At 45.9% G+C, this 17,330-nt stretch overlaps 7 non-coding genes across 7 annotated transcripts; all 7 read left to right on the forward strand.

Annotated features, from left to right (window-relative positions):
• The first annotated feature begins 1,610 nt into the window (after positions 1–1,610).
• On the forward strand, positions 1,611–1,801 carry LOC130332668 (U2 spliceosomal RNA). The gene has a single exon (XR_008875260.1). It is a non-coding gene; the product is annotated as a U2 spliceosomal RNA (small nuclear RNA).
• A 2,094-nt stretch (positions 1,802–3,895) lies between these two features.
• On the forward strand, positions 3,896–4,086 carry LOC130332670 (U2 spliceosomal RNA). Its single transcript, XR_008875262.1, has one exon. It is a non-coding gene; the product is annotated as a U2 spliceosomal RNA (small nuclear RNA).
• A 2,093-nt stretch (positions 4,087–6,179) lies between these two features.
• Positions 6,180–6,370, forward strand: LOC130332672 (U2 spliceosomal RNA). The gene has a single exon (XR_008875263.1). It is a non-coding gene; the product is annotated as a U2 spliceosomal RNA (small nuclear RNA).
• Positions 6,371–8,462: 2,092 nt separating this feature from the next.
• On the forward strand, positions 8,463–8,653 carry LOC130332673 (U2 spliceosomal RNA). Its single transcript, XR_008875264.1, has one exon. It is a non-coding gene; the product is annotated as a U2 spliceosomal RNA (small nuclear RNA).
• Positions 8,654–10,736: 2,083 nt separating this feature from the next.
• On the forward strand, positions 10,737–10,927 carry LOC130332674 (U2 spliceosomal RNA). The gene has a single exon (XR_008875265.1). It is a non-coding gene; the product is annotated as a U2 spliceosomal RNA (small nuclear RNA).
• Positions 10,928–13,013: 2,086 nt separating this feature from the next.
• Positions 13,014–13,204, forward strand: LOC130332675 (U2 spliceosomal RNA). Its single transcript, XR_008875266.1, has one exon. It is a non-coding gene; the product is annotated as a U2 spliceosomal RNA (small nuclear RNA).
• A 2,086-nt stretch (positions 13,205–15,290) lies between these two features.
• LOC130332676 (U2 spliceosomal RNA) lies at positions 15,291–15,481 on the forward strand. The gene has a single exon (XR_008875267.1). It is a non-coding gene; the product is annotated as a U2 spliceosomal RNA (small nuclear RNA).
• Positions 15,482–17,330: the final 1,849 nt, after the last annotated feature.

Consider the following 17,330-nt stretch of genomic DNA (forward strand, 5'->3'; position numbering starts at 1 on the left):
GGGGGGGGGGTCTCCTGGCTGTTCACACAGGTGTGTCATTGCTGTACATTGACCATGCATTGCTTCTGTGGTATTGCAAAGGCAAAGACAAATGCTTCCAGCCATCCATTGCACTAATGGATTGGTCATCAGCTGGCTGTCTATGTCCCGCATCAATATAGACCAAAGTACAGAGGGTTAGGCTATGCTATTGTGCACCTACCTGATGCATCAGAAGGTGCGAGGCCCTTGCTAAATTCTGTGCACAGACTTTGAGATCTATACTTTAGACTGTATCTAAACCTGCTCCAACATGGACTGACATTCTGGCCTACTTTCAGCCGATGCGACTTGTCTGTCGCTGAACAGTCGCTTTTTATGTATTCAGCACCTATGTATAATGTTGTAAAAATGCTCTAGAAGCTAAAGTCGCAGAAATGTCACACATATTTGGCCTGCAACTTTCTGTGCGACAAATTCAGACAGGAAAAATCAGTATAAATCCTTAGAAAATTATCCCCCAGTGTCTCCATCTGCTGGCGGTATTGAATAAGCATTGCTGCACTGATGGGGTATGCATTAGACGAAAAAAAAGAAGAAAAAGAAGAATAATACGCCCAGAAAAGAGGCGAAAAGGAGAAAAACGTAAAAAAACGTGAAAAAAAAGTAAGAGGAAGAGAAGGGAAAAAAAGGTGGAAATGGGTTTAAAAGTGATTTCGGCGGAGAAATATATATATATATATATATATATATATATACGCGCACACACACACATATATATAAACGTATTCTCCGTTGAGATATTGCAGCCGCTGCTGTGTCCAGGCCCAGGAGCCTTAGCACTGTGCTGTGATGTCACTCAATACCACTGACATCACTAGGTGTAAACAACATCTCTCCTTTGCTGTGTATGTGACTATGGAGCTGTTTGGTGATGTCGTCTATTATGGCCTTCATAGAAGCAACAGGAGATTGTTGCATCCATCTAGAACCCTCAGAACTACAGTGCTATGATGTCACTCACTTCCACAGGCCTTGCAGAGTGTAAACAACAACAACCCAGCTTTGTTGTGTATGTAACCATAGGGATTTGTGATGTCACCTAGAACCTTCACAGCAGCGACAGCTTTATGAGGAGCATCAGCACTGCTCTGCCTGAGCAGAACCATCACCGCCATAGGTTGTCAAATAACCCGGATTTAACCCACACAGGTAAGTCCAATGGGGTGCAGGCATGTCCTCTATGCTTACAGCTTCCCGTGGGTGTTGGTTTGATACCGTTTGGGGACAGCCAAGGAGGCATCTGCAGGCAACAAAGGTAGGTGTGTGCTTGTGTGTGTGTTTCCTATGCAGATCCTAAGCCCAGTGTCACATGCAAGTAGGAGGAGTAAGAAGGGTTCCTGGCAAATCCGGGTTATGGATTGCATTTAAAAAGGCCCCGTGGGAGTGCAATGGGCCCCTGTCTTGCTGCTTAGCAATAATGGTATGGGTTTAGGTTCTGCTGTGTGTACTGGTGGTTGACTGCCCCCCAGCCCAGAGTGTGCATGGAAAATTGTCTGGCAGCCTCCCTGACAGCAAGCAGTGATAGTGCCCATGAAGGGCACCTTGTTGGGCCCGCCCCTTTCACGGTTATCGCTTCTCGGCCTTTTGGCTAAGATCAAGTGTAGTATCTGTTCTTATCAGTTTAATATCTGATACGTCCCCTATCTGGGGACCATATATTAAATGGATTTTTGAGAACGGGGGCCGATTTCGAAGCTTGCTTCCGTCGCCCTATGCATTGACCCGATATGGCAGTATCTTCGGGTACAGTGCACCACCCCCTTACAGGGTTAAAAAGAAAGATTCCTACTTTCATTGCTACCTGCTTGCTGGCTAGCCAGCTAGCCAGCCCTGTGGGCCTTGCTGCTGCTGCAGCCAAAAAACAAAAGGTGGTGCTGCTGCTGCTTCTGCTGCTTCTGCTTCTGCTTGTGTCTGGCCGCTGTTGGAGCGTCCAGGCACAGGACTTCTGCTGCTGCTGACTAAATGGCCTCCTTAATTGGATCATTTGAGTAGCCAGCACACCTGTGCAGGTAGGGCATGACATGATAGGCAGCTGCCTTGATAGCGGGTGGGTGCTGAATGTTCCTAATTGACAAAATAAGATTAATGCTTATGAAGAAATATAAAATCTCATCCCTTCCCCAATATCGCGCCACACCCCTACCCCTTAATTCCCTGGTTGAACTTGATGGACATATGTCTTTTTTCGACCGTACTAACTATGTAACTATGTAACATAACATGGGGGGGGGGGGGGGGGTCTCCTGGCTGTTCACACAGGTGTGTCATTGCTGTACATTGACCATGCATTGCTTCTGTGGTATTGCAAAGGCAAAGACAAATGCTTCCAGCCATCCATTGCACTAATGGATTGGTCATCAGCTGGCTGTCTATGTCCCGCATCAATATAGACCAAAGTACAGAGGGTTAGGCTATGCTATTGTGCACCTACCTGATGCATCAGAAGGTGCGAGGCCCTTGCTAAATTCTGTGCACAGACTTTGAGATCTATACTTTAGACTGTATCTAAACCTGCTCCAACATGGACTGACATTCTGGCCTACTTTCAGCCGATGCGACTTATCTGTCGCTGAACAGTCGCTTTTTATGTATTCAGCACCTATGTATAATGTTGTAAAAATGCTCTAGAAGCTAAAGTCGCAGAAATGTCACACATATTTGGCCTGCAACTTTCTGTGCGACAAATTCAGACAGGAAAAATCAGTATAAATCCTTAGAAAATTATCCCCCAGTGTCTCCATCTGCTGGCGGTATTGAATAAGCATTGCTGCACTGATGGGGTATGCATTAGACGAAAAAAAAGAAGAAAAAGAAGAATAATACGCCCAGAAAAGAGGCGAAAAGGAGAAAAACGTAAAAAAACGTGAAAAAAAAGTAAGAGGAAGAGAAGGGAAAAAAAGGTGGAAATGGGTTTAAAAGTGATTTCGGCGGAGAAATATATATATATATATATATATATATATATATATATATATATATATGCGCACACACACACATATATATAAACGTATTCTCCGTTGAGATATTGCAGCCGCTGCTGTGTCCAGGCCCAGGAGCCTTAGCACTGTGCTGTGATGTCACTCAATACCACTGACATCACTAGGTGTAAACAACATCTCTCCTTTGCTGTGTATGTGACTATGGAGCTGTTTGGTGATGTCGTCTATTATGGCCTTCATAGAAGCAACAGGAGATTGTTGCATCCATCTAGAACCCTCAGAACTACAGTGCTATGATGTCACTCACTTCCACAGGCCTTGCAGAGTGTAAACAACAACAACCCAGCTTTGTTGTGTATGTAACCATAGGGATTTGTGATGTCACCTAGAACCTTCACAGCAGCGACAGCTTTATGAGGAGCATCAGCACTGCTCTGCCTGAGCAGAACCATCACCGCCATAGGTTGTCAAATAACCCGGATTTAACCCACACAGGTAAGTCCAATGGGGTGCAGGCATGTCCTCTATGCTTACAGCTTCCCGTGGGTGTTGGTTTGATACCGTTTGGGGACAGCCAAGGAGGCATCTGCAGGCAACAAAGGTAGGTGTGTGCTTGTGTGTGTGTTTCCTATGCAGATCCTAAGCCCAGTGTCACATGCAAGTAGGAGGAGTAAGAAGGGTTCCTGGCAAATCCGGGTTATGGATTGCATTTAAAAAGGCCCCGTGGGAGTGCAATGGGCCCCTGTCTTGCTGCTTAGCAATAATGGTATGGGTTTAGGTTCTGCTGTGTGTACTGGTGGTTGACTGCCCCCCAGCCCAGAGTGTGCATGGAAAATTGTCTGGCAGCCTCCCTGACAGCAAGCAGTGATAGTGCCCATGAAGGGCACCTTGTTGGGCCCGCCCCTTTCACAGTTATCGCTTCTCGGCCTTTTGGCTAAGATCAAGTGTAGTATCTGTTCTTATCAGTTTAATATCTGATACGTCCCCTATCTGGGGACCATATATTAAATGGATTTTTGAGAACGGGGGCCGATTTCGAAGCTTGCTTCCGTCGCCCTATGCATTGACCCGATATGGCAGTATCTTCGGGTACAGTGCACCACCCCCTTACAGGGTTAAAAAGAAAGATTCCTACTTTCATTGCTACCTGCTTGCTGGCTAGCCAGCTAGCCAGCCCTGTGGGCCTTGCTGCTGCTGCAGCCAAAAAACAAAAGGTGGTGCTGCTGCTGCTTCTGCTTCTGCTTGTGTCTGGCCGCTGTTGGAGCGTCCAGGCACAGGACTTCTGCTGCTGCTGACTAAATGGCCTCCTTAATTGGATCATTTGAGTAGCCAGCACACCTGTGCAGGTAGGGCATGACATGATAGGCAGCTGCCTTGATAGCGGGTGGGTGCTGAATGTTCCTAATTGACAAAATAAGATTAATGCTTATGAAGAAATATAAAATCTCATCCCTTCCCCAATATCGCGCCACACCCCTACCCCTTAATTCCCTGGTTGAACTTGATGGACATATGTCTTTTTTCGACCGTACTAACTATGTAACTATGTAACATAACATGGGGGGGGGGGGGGGTCTCCTGGCTGTTCACACAGGTGTGTCATTGCTGTACATTGACCATGCATTGCTTCTGTGGTATTGCAAAGGCAAAGACAAATGCTTCCAGCCATCCATTGCACTAATGGATTGGTCATCAGCTGGCTGTCTATGTCCCGCATCAATATAGACCAAAGTACAGAGGGTTAGGCTATGCTATTGTGCACCTACCTGATGCATCAGAAGGTGCGAGGCCCTTGCTAAATTCTGTGCACAGACTTTGAGATCTATACTTTAGACTGTATCTAAACCTGCTCCAACATGGACTGACATTCTGGCCTACTTTCAGCCGATGCGACTTGTCTGTCGCTGAACAGTCGCTTTTTATGTATTCAGCACCTATGTATAATGTTGTAAAAATGCTCTAGAAGCTAAAGTCGCAGAAATGTCACACATATTTGGCCTGCAACTTTCTGTGCGACAAATTCAGACAGGAAAAATCAGTATAAATCCTTAGAAAATTATCCCCCAGTGTCTCCATCTGCTGGCGGTATTGAATAAGCATTGCTGCACTGATGGGGTATGCATTAGACGAAAAAAAAGAAGAAAAAGAAGAATAATACGCCCAGAAAAGAGGCGAAAAGGAGAAAAACGTAAAAAAACGTGAAAAAAAAGTAAGAGGAAGAGAAGGGAAAAAAAGGTGGAAATGGGTTTAAAAGTGATTTCGGCGGAGAAATATATATATATATATATATATATATATATATATACGCGCACACACACACACATACGCGCACACACACACATATATATAAACGTATTCTCCGTTGAGATATTGCAGCCGCTGCTGTGTCCAGGCCCAGGAGCCTTAGCACTGTGCTGTGATGTCACTCAATACCACTGACATCACTAGGTGTAAACAACATCTCTCCTTTGCTGTGTATGTGACTATGGAGCTGTTTGGTGATGTCGTCTATTATGGCCTTAATAGAAGCAACAGGAGATTGTTGCATCCATCTAGAACCCTCAGAACTACAGTGCTATGATGTCACTCACTTCCACAGGCCTTGCAGAGTGTAAACAACAACAACCCAGCTTTGTTGTGTATGTAACCATAGGGATTTGTGATGTCACCTAGAACCTTCACAGCAGCGACAGCTTTATGAGGAGCATCAGCACTGCTCTGCCTGAGCAGAACCATCACCGCCATAGGTTGTCAAATAACCCGGATTTAACCCACACAGGTAAGTCCAATGGGGTGCAGGCATGTCCTCTATGCTTACAGCTTCCCGTGGGTGTTGGTTTGATACCGTTTGGGGACAGCCAAGGAGGCATCTGCAGGCAACAAAGGTAGGTGTGTGCTTGTGTGTGTGTTTCCTATGCAGATCCTAAGCCCAGTGTCACATGCAAGTAGGAGGAGTAAGAAGGGTTCCTGGCAAATCCGGGTTATGGATTGCATTTAAAAAGGCCCCGTGGGAGTGCAATGGGCCCCTGTCTTGCTGCTTAGCAATAATGGTATGGGTTTAGGTTCTGCTGTGTGTACTGGTGGTTGACTGCCCCCCAGCCCAGAGTGTGCATGGAAAATTGTCTGGCAGCCTCCCTGACAGCAAGCAGTGATAGTGCCCATGAAGGGCACCTTGTTGGGCCCGCCCCTTTCACGGTTATCGCTTCTCGGCCTTTTGGCTAAGATCAAGTGTAGTATCTGTTCTTATCAGTTTAATATCTGATACGTCCCCTATCTGGGGACCATATATTAAATGGATTTTTGAGAACGGGGGCCGATTTCGAAGCTTGCTTCCGTCGCCCTATGCATTGACCCGATATGGCAGTATCTTCGGGTACAGTGCACCACCCCCTTACAGGGTTAAAAAGAAAGATTCCTACTTTCATTGCTACCTGCTTGCTGGCTAGCCAGCTAGCCAGCCCTGTGGGCCTTGCTGCTGCTGCAGCCAAAAAACAAAAGGTGGTGCTGCTGCTGCTTCTGCTGCTTCTGCTTCTGCTTGTGTCTGGCCGCTGTTGGAGCGTCCAGGCACAGGACTTCTGCTGCTGCTGACTAAATGGCCTCCTTAATTGGATCATTTGAGTAGCCAGCACACCTGTGCAGGTAGGGCATGACATGATAGGCAGCTGCCTTGATAGCGGGTGGGTGCTGAATGTTCCTAATTGACAAAATAAGATTAATGCTTATGAAGAAATATAAAATCTCATCCCTTCCCCAATATCGCGCCACACCCCTACCCCTTAATTCCCTGGTTGAACTTGATGGACATATGTCTTTTTTCGACCGTACTAACTATGTAACTATGTAACATAACATGGGGGGGGGGGGGGGGGTCTCCTGGCTGTTCACACAGGTGTGTCATTGCTGTACATTGACCATGCATTGCTTCTGTGGTATTGCAAAGGCAAAGACAAATGCTTCCAGCCATCCATTGCACTAATGGATTGGTCATCAGCTGGCTGTCTATGTCCCGCATCAATATAGACCAAAGTACAGAGGGTTAGGCTATGCTATTGTGCACCTACCTGATGCATCAGAAGGTGCGAGGCCCTTGCTAAATTCTGTGCACAGACTTTGAGATCTATACTTTAGACTGTATCTAAACCTGCTCCAACATGGACTGACATTCTGGCCTACTTTCAGCCGATGCGACTTATCTGTCGCTGAACAGTCGCTTTTTATGTATTCAGCACCTATGTATAATGTTGTAAAAATGCTCTAGAAGCTAAAGTCGCAGAAATGTCACACATATTTGGCCTGCAACTTTCTGTGCGACAAATTCAGACAGGAAAAATCAGTATAAATCCTTAGAAAATTATCCCCCAGTGTCTCCATCTGCTGGCGGTATTGAATAAGCATTGCTGCACTGATGGGGTATGCATTAGACGAAAAAAAAGAAGAAAAAGAAGAATAATACGCCCAGAAAAGAGGCGAAAAGGAGAAAAACGTAAAAAAACGTGAAAAAAAAGTAAGAGGAAGAGAAGGGAAAAAAAGGTGGAAATGGGTTTAAAAGTGATTTCGGCGGAGAAATATATATATATATATATATATATATATATATATATATATATATGCGCACACACACACATATATATAAACGTATTCTCCGTTGAGATATTGCAGCCGCTGCTGTGTCCAGGCCCAGGAGCCTTAGCACTGTGCTGTGATGTCACTCAATACCACTGACATCACTAGGTGTAAACAACATCTCTCCTTTGCTGTGTATGTGACTATGGAGCTGTTTGGTGATGTCGTCTATTATGGCCTTCATAGAAGCAACAGGAGATTGTTGCATCCATCTAGAACCCTCAGAACTACAGTGCTATGATGTCACTCACTTCCACAGGCCTTGCAGAGTGTAAACAACAACAACCCAGCTTTGTTGTGTATGTAACCATAGGGATTTGTGATGTCACCTAGAACCTTCACAGCAGCGACAGCTTTATGAGGAGCATCAGCACTGCTCTGCCTGAGCAGAACCATCACCGCCATAGGTTGTCAAATAACCCGGATTTAACCCACACAGGTAAGTCCAATGGGGTGCAGGCATGTCCTCTATGCTTACAGCTTCCCGTGGGTGTTGGTTTGATACCGTTTGGGGACAGCCAAGGAGGCATCTGCAGGCAACAAAGGTAGGTGTGTGCTTGTGTGTGTGTTTCCTATGCAGATCCTAAGCCCAGTGTCACATGCAAGTAGGAGGAGTAAGAAGGGTTCCTGGCAAATCCGGGTTATGGATTGCATTTAAAAAGGCCCCGTGGGAGTGCAATGGGCCCCTGTCTTGCTGCTTAGCAATAATGGTATGGGTTTAGGTTCTGCTGTGTGTACTGGTGGTTGACTGCCCCCCAGCCCAGAGTGTGCATGGAAAATTGTCTGGCAGCCTCCCTGACAGCAAGCAGTGATAGTGCCCATGAAGGGCACCTTGTTGGGCCCGCCCCTTTCACAGTTATCGCTTCTCGGCCTTTTGGCTAAGATCAAGTGTAGTATCTGTTCTTATCAGTTTAATATCTGATACGTCCCCTATCTGGGGACCATATATTAAATGGATTTTTGAGAACGGGGGCCGATTTCGAAGCTTGCTTCCGTCGCCCTATGCATTGACCCGATATGGCAGTATCTTCGGGTACAGTGCACCACCCCCTTACAGGGTTAAAAAGAAAGATTCCTACTTTCATTGCTACCTGCTTGCTGGCTAGCCAGCTAGCCAGCCCTGTGGGCCTTGCTGCTGCTGCAGCCAAAAAACAAAAGGTGGTGCTGCTGCTGCTTCTGCTTCTGCTTGTGTCTGGCCGCTGTTGGAGCGTCCAGGCACAGGACTTCTGCTGCTGCTGACTAAATGGCCTCCTTAATTGGATCATTTGAGTAGCCAGCACACCTGTGCAGGTAGGGCATGACATGATAGGCAGCTGCCTTGATAGCGGGTGGGTGCTGAATGTTCCTAATTGACAAAATAAGATTAATGCTTATGAAGAAATATAAAATCTCATCCCTTCCCCAATATCGCGCCACACCCCTACCCCTTAATTCCCTGGTTGAACTTGATGGACATATGTCTTTTTTCGACCGTACTAACTATGTAACTATGTAACATAACATGGGGGGGGGGGGGGGTCTCCTGGCTGTTCACACAGGTGTGTCATTGCTGTACATTGACCATGCATTGCTTCTGTGGTATTGCAAAGGCAAAGACAAATGCTTCCAGCCATCCATTGCACTAATGGATTGGTCATCAGCTGGCTGTCTATGTCCCGCATCAATATAGACCAAAGTACAGAGGGTTAGGCTATGCTATTGTGCACCTACCTGATGCATCAGAAGGTGCGAGGCCCTTGCTAAATTCTGTGCACAGACTTTGAGATCTATACTTTAGACTGTATCTAAACCTGCTCCAACATGGACTGACATTCTGGCCTACTTTCAGCCGATGCGACTTGTCTGTCGCTGAACAGTCGCTTTTTATGTATTCAGCACCTATGTATAATGTTGTAAAAATGCTCTAGAAGCTAAAGTCGCAGAAATGTCACACATATTTGGCCTGCAACTTTCTGTGCGACAAATTCAGACAGGAAAAATCAGTATAAATCCTTAGAAAATTATCCCCCAGTGTCTCCATCTGCTGGCGGTATTGAATAAGCATTGCTGCACTGATGGGGTATGCATTAGACGAAAAAAAAGAAGAAAAAGAAGAATAATACGCCCAGAAAAGAGGCGAAAAGGAGAAAAACGTAAAAAAACGTGAAAAATAAGTAAGAGGAAGAGAAGGGAAAAAAAGGTGGAAATGGGTTTAAAAGTGATTTCGGCGGAGAAATATATATATATATATATATATATATATATATATATATATATATACGCGCACACACACACATATATATAAACGTATTCTCCGTTGAGATATTGCAGCCGCTGCTGTGTCCAGGCCCAGGAGCCTTAGCACTGTGCTGTGATGTCACTCAATACCACTGACATCACTAGGTGTAAACAACATCTCTCCTTTGCTGTGTATGTGACTATGGAGCTGTTTGGTGATGTCGTCTATTATGGCCTTCATAGAAGCAACAGGAGATTGTTGCATCCATCTAGAACCCTCAGAACTACAGTGCTATGATGTCACTCACTTCCACAGGCCTTGCAGAGTGTAAACAACAACAACCCAGCTTTGTTGTGTATGTAACCATAGGGATTTGTGATGTCACCTAGAACCTTCACAGCAGCGACAGCTTTATGAGGAGCATCAGCACTGCTCTGCCTGAGCAGAACCATCACCGCCATAGGTTGTCAAATAACCCGGATTTAACCCACACAGGTAAGTCCAATGGGGTGCAGGCATGTCCTCTATGCTTACAGCTTCCCGTGGGTGTTGGTTTGATACCGTTTGGGGACAGCCAAGGAGGCATCTGCAGGCAACAAAGGTAGGTGTGTGCTTGTGTGTGTGTTTCCTATGCAGATCCTAAGCCCAGTGTCACATGCAAGTAGGAGGAGTAAGAAGGGTTCCTGGCAAATCCGGGTTATGGATTGCATTTAAAAAGGCCCCGTGGGAGTGCAATGGGCCCCTGTCTTGCTGCTTAGCAATAATGGTATGGGTTTAGGTTCTGCTGTGTGTACTGGTGGTTGACTGCCCCCCAGCCCAGAGTGTGCATGGAAAATTGTCTGGCAGCCTCCCTGACAGCAAGCAGTGATAGTGCCCATGAAGGGCACCTTGTTGGGCCCGCCCCTTTCACGGTTATCGCTTCTCGGCCTTTTGGCTAAGATCAAGTGTAGTATCTGTTCTTATCAGTTTAATATCTGATACGTCCCCTATCTGGGGACCATATATTAAATGGATTTTTGAGAACGGGGGCCGATTTCGAAGCTTGCTTCCGTCGCCCTATGCATTGACCCGATATGGCAGTATCTTCGGGTACAGTGCACCACCCCCTTACAGGGTTAAAAAGAAAGATTCCTACTTTCATTGCTACCTGCTTGCTGGCTAGCCAGCTAGCCAGCCCTGTGGGCCTTGCTGCTGCTGCAGCCAAAAAACAAAAGGTGGTGCTGCTGCTGCTTCTGCTGCTTCTGCTTCTGCTTGTGTCTGGCCGCTGTTGGAGCGTCCAGGCACAGGACTTCTGCTGCTGCTGACTAAATGGCCTCCTTAATTGGATCATTTGAGTAGCCAGCACACCTGTGCAGGTAGGGCATGACATGATAGGCAGCTGCCTTGATAGCGGGTGGGTGCTGAATGTTCCTAATTGACAAAATAAGATTAATGCTTATGAAGAAATATAAAATCTCATCCCTTCCCCAATATCGCGCCACACCCCTACCCCTTAATTCCCTGGTTGAACTTGATGGACATATGTCTTTTTTCGACCGTACTAACTATGTAACTATGTAACATAACATGGGGGGGGGGGGGGGTCTCCTGGCTGTTCACACAGGTGTGTCATTGCTGTACATTGACCATGCATTGCTTCTGTGGTATTGCAAAGGCAAAGACAAATGCTTCCAGCCATCCATTGCACTAATGGATTGGTCATCAGCTGGCTGTCTATGTCCCGCATCAATATAGACCAAAGTACAGAGGGTTAGGCTATGCTATTGTGCACCTACCTGATGCATCAGAAGGTGCGAGGCCCTTGCTAAATTCTGTGCACAGACTTTGAGATCTATACTTTAGACTGTATCTAAACCTGCTCCAACATGGACTGACATTCTGGCCTACTTTCAGCCGATGCGACTTATCTGTCGCTGAACAGTCGCTTTTTATGTATTCAGCACCTATGTATAATGTTGTAAAAATGCTCTAGAAGCTAAAGTCGCAGAAATGTCACACATATTTGGCCTGCAACTTTCTGTGCGACAAATTCAGACAGGAAAAATCAGTATAAATCCTTAGAAAATTATCCCCCAGTGTCTCCATCTGCTGGCGGTATTGAATAAGCATTGCTGCACTGATGGGGTATGCATTAGACGAAAAAAAAGAAGAAAAAGAAGAATAATACGCCCAGAAAAGAGGCGAAAAGGAGAAAAACGTAAAAAAACGTGAAAAAAAAGTAAGAGGAAGAGAAGGGAAAAAAAGGTGGAAATGGGTTTAAAAGTGATTTCGGCGGAGAAATATATATATATATATATATATATATATATATATATATATATGCGCACACACACACATATATATAAACGTATTCTCCGTTGAGATATTGCAGCCGCTGCTGTGTCCAGGCCCAGGAGCCTTAGCACTGTGCTGTGATGTCACTCAATACCACTGACATCACTAGGTGTAAACAACATCTCTCCTTTGCTGTGTATGTGACTATGGAGCTGTTTGGTGATGTCGTCTATTATGGCCTTCATAGAAGCAACAGGAGATTTGCATCCATCTAGAACCCTCAGAACTACAGTGCTATGATGTCACTCACTTCCACAGGCCTTGCAGAGTGTAAACAACAACAACCCAGCTTTGTTGTGTATGTAACCATAGGGATTTGTGATGTCACCTAGAACCTTCACAGCAGCGACAGCTTTATGAGGAGCATCAGCACTGCTCTGCCTGAGCAGAACCATCACCGCCATAGGTTGTCAAATAACCCGGATTTAACCCACACAGGTAAGTCCAATGGGGTGCAGGCATGTCCTCTATGCTTACAGCTTCCCGTGGGTGTTGGTTTGATACCGTTTGGGGACAGCCAAGGAGGCATCTGCAGGCAACAAAGGTAGGTGTGTGCTTGTGTGTGTGTTTCCTATGCAGATCCTAAGCCCAGTGTCACATGCAAGTAGGAGGAGTAAGAAGGGTTCCTGGCAAATCCGGGTTATGGATTGCATTTAAAAAGGCCCCGTGGGAGTGCAATGGGCCCCTGTCTTGCTGCTTAGCAATAATGGTATGGGTTTAGGTTCTGCTGTGTGTACTGGTGGTTGACTGCCCCCCAGCCCAGAGTGTGCATGGAAAATTGTCTGGCAGCCTCCCTGACAGCAAGCAGTGATAGTGCCCATGAAGGGCACCTTGTTGGGCCCGCCCCTTTCACGGTTATCGCTTCTCGGCCTTTTGGCTAAGATCAAGTGTAGTATCTGTTCTTATCAGTTTAATATCTGATACGTCCCCTATCTGGGGACCATATATTAAATGGATTTTTGAGAACGGGGGCCGATTTCGAAGCTTGCTTCCGTCGCCCTATGCATTGACCCGATATGGCAGTATCTTCGGGTACAGTGCACCACCCCCTTACAGGGTTAAAAAGAAAGATTCCTACTTTCATTGCTACCTGCTTGCTGGCTAGCCAGCTAGCCAGCCCTGTGGGCCTTGCTGCTGCTGCAGCCAAAAAACAAAAGGTGGTGCTGCTGCTGCTTCTGCTGCTTCTGCTTCTGCTTGTGTCTGGCCGCTGTTGGAGCGTCCAGGCACAGGACTTCTGCTGCTGCTGACTAAATGGCCTCCTTAATTGGATCATTTGAGTAGCCAGCACACCTGTGCAGGTAGGGCATGACATGATAGGCAGCTGCCTTGATAGCGGGTGGGTGCTGAATGTTCCTAATTGACAAAATAAGATTAATGCTTATGAAGAAATATAAAATCTCATCCCTTCCCCAATATCGCGCCACACCCCTACCCCTTAATTCCCTGGTTGAACTTGATGGACATATGTCTTTTTTCGACCGTACTAACTATGTAACTATGTAACATAACATGGGGGGGGGGGGGGGTCTCCTGGCTGTTCACACAGGTGTGTCATTGCTGTACATTGACCATGCATTGCTTCTGTGGTATTGCAAAGGCAAAGACAAATGCTTCCAGCCATCCATTGCACTAATGGATTGGTCATCAGCTGGCTGTCTATGTCCCGCATCAATATAGACCAAAGTACAGAGGGTTAGGCTATGCTATTGTGCACCTACCTGATGCATCAGAAGGTGCGAGGCCCTTGCTAAATTCTGTGCACAGACTTTGAGATCTATACTTTAGACTGTATCTAAACCTGCTCCAACATGGACTGACATTCTGGCCTACTTTCAGCCGATGCGACTTGTCTGTCGCTGAACAGTCGCTTTTTATGTATTCAGCACCTATGTATAATGTTGTAAAAATGCTCTAGAAGCTAAAGTCGCAGAAATGTCACACATATTTGGCCTGCAACTTTCTGTGCGACAAATTCAGACAGGAAAAATCAGTATAAATCCTTAGAAAATTATCCCCCAGTGTCTCCATCTGCTGGCGGTATTGAATAAGCATTGCTGCACTGATGGGGTATGCATTAGACGAAAAAAAAGAAGAAAAAGAAGAATAATACGCCCAGAAAAGAGGCGAAAAGGAGAAAAACGTAAAAAAACGTGAAAAATAAGTAAGAGGAAGAGAAGGGAAAAAAAGGTGGAAATGGGTTTAAAAGTGATTTCGGCGGAGAAATATATATATATATATATATATATATATATATATATATACGCGCACACACACACATATATATAAACGTATTCTCCGTTGAGATATTGCAGCCGCTGCTGTGTCCAGGCCCAGGAGCCTTAGCACTGTGCTGTGATGTCACTCAATACCACTGACATCACTAGGTGTAAACAACATCTCTCCTTTGCTGTGTATGTGACTATGGAGCTGTTTGGTGATGTCGTCTATTATGGCCTTCATAGAAGCAACAGGAGATTGTTGCATCCATCTAGAACCCTCAGAACTACAGTGCTATGATGTCACTCACTTCCACAGGCCTTGCAGAGTGTAAACAACAACAACCCAGCTTTGTTGTGTATGTAACCATAGGGATTTGTGATGTCACCTAGAACCTTCACAGCAGCGACAGCTTTATGAGGAGCATCAGCACTGCTCTGCCTGAGCAGAACCATCACCGCCATAGGTTGTCAAATAACCCGGATTTAACCCACACAGGTAAGTCCAATGGGGTGCAGGCATGTCCTCTATGCTTACAGCTTCCCGTGGGTGTTGGTTTGATACCGTTTGGGGACAGCCAAGGAGGCATCTGCAGGCAACAAAGGTAGGTGTGTGCTTGTGTGTGTGTTTCCTATGCAGATCCTAAGCCCAGTGTCACATGCAAGTAGGAGGAGTAAGAAGGGTTCCTGGCAAATCCGGGTTATGGATTGCATTTAAAAAGGCCCCGTGGGAGTGCAATGGGCCCCTGTCTTGCTGCTTAGCAATAATGGTATGGGTTTAGGTTCTGCTGTGTGTACTGGTGGTTGACTGCCCCCCAGCCCAGAGTGTGCATGGAAAATTGTCTGGCAGCCTCCCTGACAGCAAGCAGTGATAGTGCCCATGAAGGGCACCTTGTTGGGCCCGCCCCTTTCACGGTTATCGCTTCTCGGCCTTTTGGCTAAGATCAAGTGTAGTATCTGTTCTTATCAGTTTAATATCTGATACGTCCCCTATCTGGGGACCATATATTAAATGGATTTTTGAGAACGGGGGCCGATTTCGAAGCTTGCTTCCGTCGCCCTATGCATTGACCCGATATGGCAGTATCTTCGGGTACAGTGCACCACCCCCTTACAGGGTTAAAAAGAAAGATTCCTACTTTCATTGCTACCTGCTTGCTGGCTAGCCAGCTAGCCAGCCCTGTGGGCCTTGCTGCTGCTGCAGCCAAAAAACAAAAGGTGGTGCTGCTGCTGCTTCTGCTGCTTCTGCTTCTGCTTGTGTCTGGCCGCTGTTGGAGCGTCCAGGCACAGGACTTCTGCTGCTGCTGACTAAATGGCCTCCTTAATTGGATCATTTGAGTAGCCAGCACACCTGTGCAGGTAGGGCATGACATGATAGGCAGCTGCCTTGATAGCGGGTGGGTGCTGAATGTTCCTAATTGACAAAATAAGATTAATGCTTATGAAGAAATATAAAATCTCATCCCTTCCCCAATATCGCGCCACACCCCTACCCCTTAATTCCCTGGTTGAACTTGATGGACATATGTCTTTTTTCGACCGTACTAACTATGTAACTATGTAACATAACATGGGGGGGGGGGGGTCTCCTGGCTGTTCACACAGGTGTGTCATTGCTGTACATTGACCATGCATTGCTTCTGTGGTATTGCAAAGGCAAAGACAAATGCTTCCAGCCATCCATTGCACTAATGGATTGGTCATCAGCTGGCTGTCTATGTCCCGCATCAATATAGACCAAAGTACAGAGGGTTAGGCTATGCTATTGTGCACCTACCTGATGCATCAGAAGGTGCGAGGCCCTTGCTAAATTCTGTGCACAGACTTTGAGATCTATACTTTAGACTGTATCTAAACCTGCTCCAACATGGACTGACATTCTGGCCTACTTTCAGCCGATGCGACTTGTCTGTCGCTGAACAGTCGCTTTTTATGTATTCAGCACCTATGTATAATGTTGTAAAAATGCTCTAGAAGCTAAAGTCGCAGAAATGTCACACATATTTGGCCTGCAACTTTCTGTGCGACAAATTCAGACAGGAAAAATCAGTATAAATCCTTAGAAAATTATCCCCCAGTGTCTCCATCTGCTGGCGGTATTGAATAAGCATTGCTGCACTGATGGGGTATGCATTAGACGAAAAAAAAGAAGAAAAAGAAGAATAATACGCCCAGAAAAGAGGCGAAAAGGAGAAAAACGTAAAAAAACGTGAAAAAAAAGTAAGAGGAAGAGAAGGGAAAAAAAGGTGGAAATGGGTTTAAAAGTGATTTCGGCGGAGAAATATATATATATATATATATATATATATATATATATATATATATATATATATACGCGCACACACACACATATATATAAACGTATTCTCCGTTGAGATATTGCAGCCGCTGCTGTGTCCAGGCCCAGGAGCCTTAGCACTGTGCTGTGATGTCACTCAATACCACTGACATCACTAGGTGTAAACAACATCTCTCCTTTGCTGTGTATGTGACTATGGAGCTGTTTGGTGATGTCGTCTATTATGGCCTTCATAGAAGCAACAGGAGATTGTTGCATCCATCTAGAACCCTCAGAACTACAGTGCTATGATGTCACTCACTTCCACAGGCCTTGCAGAGTGTAAACAACAACAACCCAGCTTTGTTGTGTATGTAACCATAGGGATTTGTGATGTCCCCTAGAACCTTCACAGCAGCGACAGCTTTATGAGGAGCATCAGCACTGCTCTGCCTGAGCAGAACCATCACCGCCATAGGTTGTCAAATAACCCGGATTTAACCCACACAGGTAAGTCCAATGGGGTGCAGGCATGTCCTCTATGCTTACAGCTTCCCGTGGGTGTTGGTTTGATACCGTTTGGGGACAGCCAAGGAGGCATCTGCAGGCAACAAAGGTAGGTGTGTGCTTGTGTGTGTGTTTCCTATGCAGATCCTAAGCCCAGTGTCACATGCAAGTAG

Source organism: Hyla sarda, unplaced genomic scaffold, assembly GCF_029499605.1.
Source record: "Hyla sarda isolate aHylSar1 unplaced genomic scaffold, aHylSar1.hap1 scaffold_387, whole genome shotgun sequence".
NCBI lineage: Eukaryota > Metazoa > Chordata > Amphibia > Anura > Hylidae > Hyla > Hyla sarda.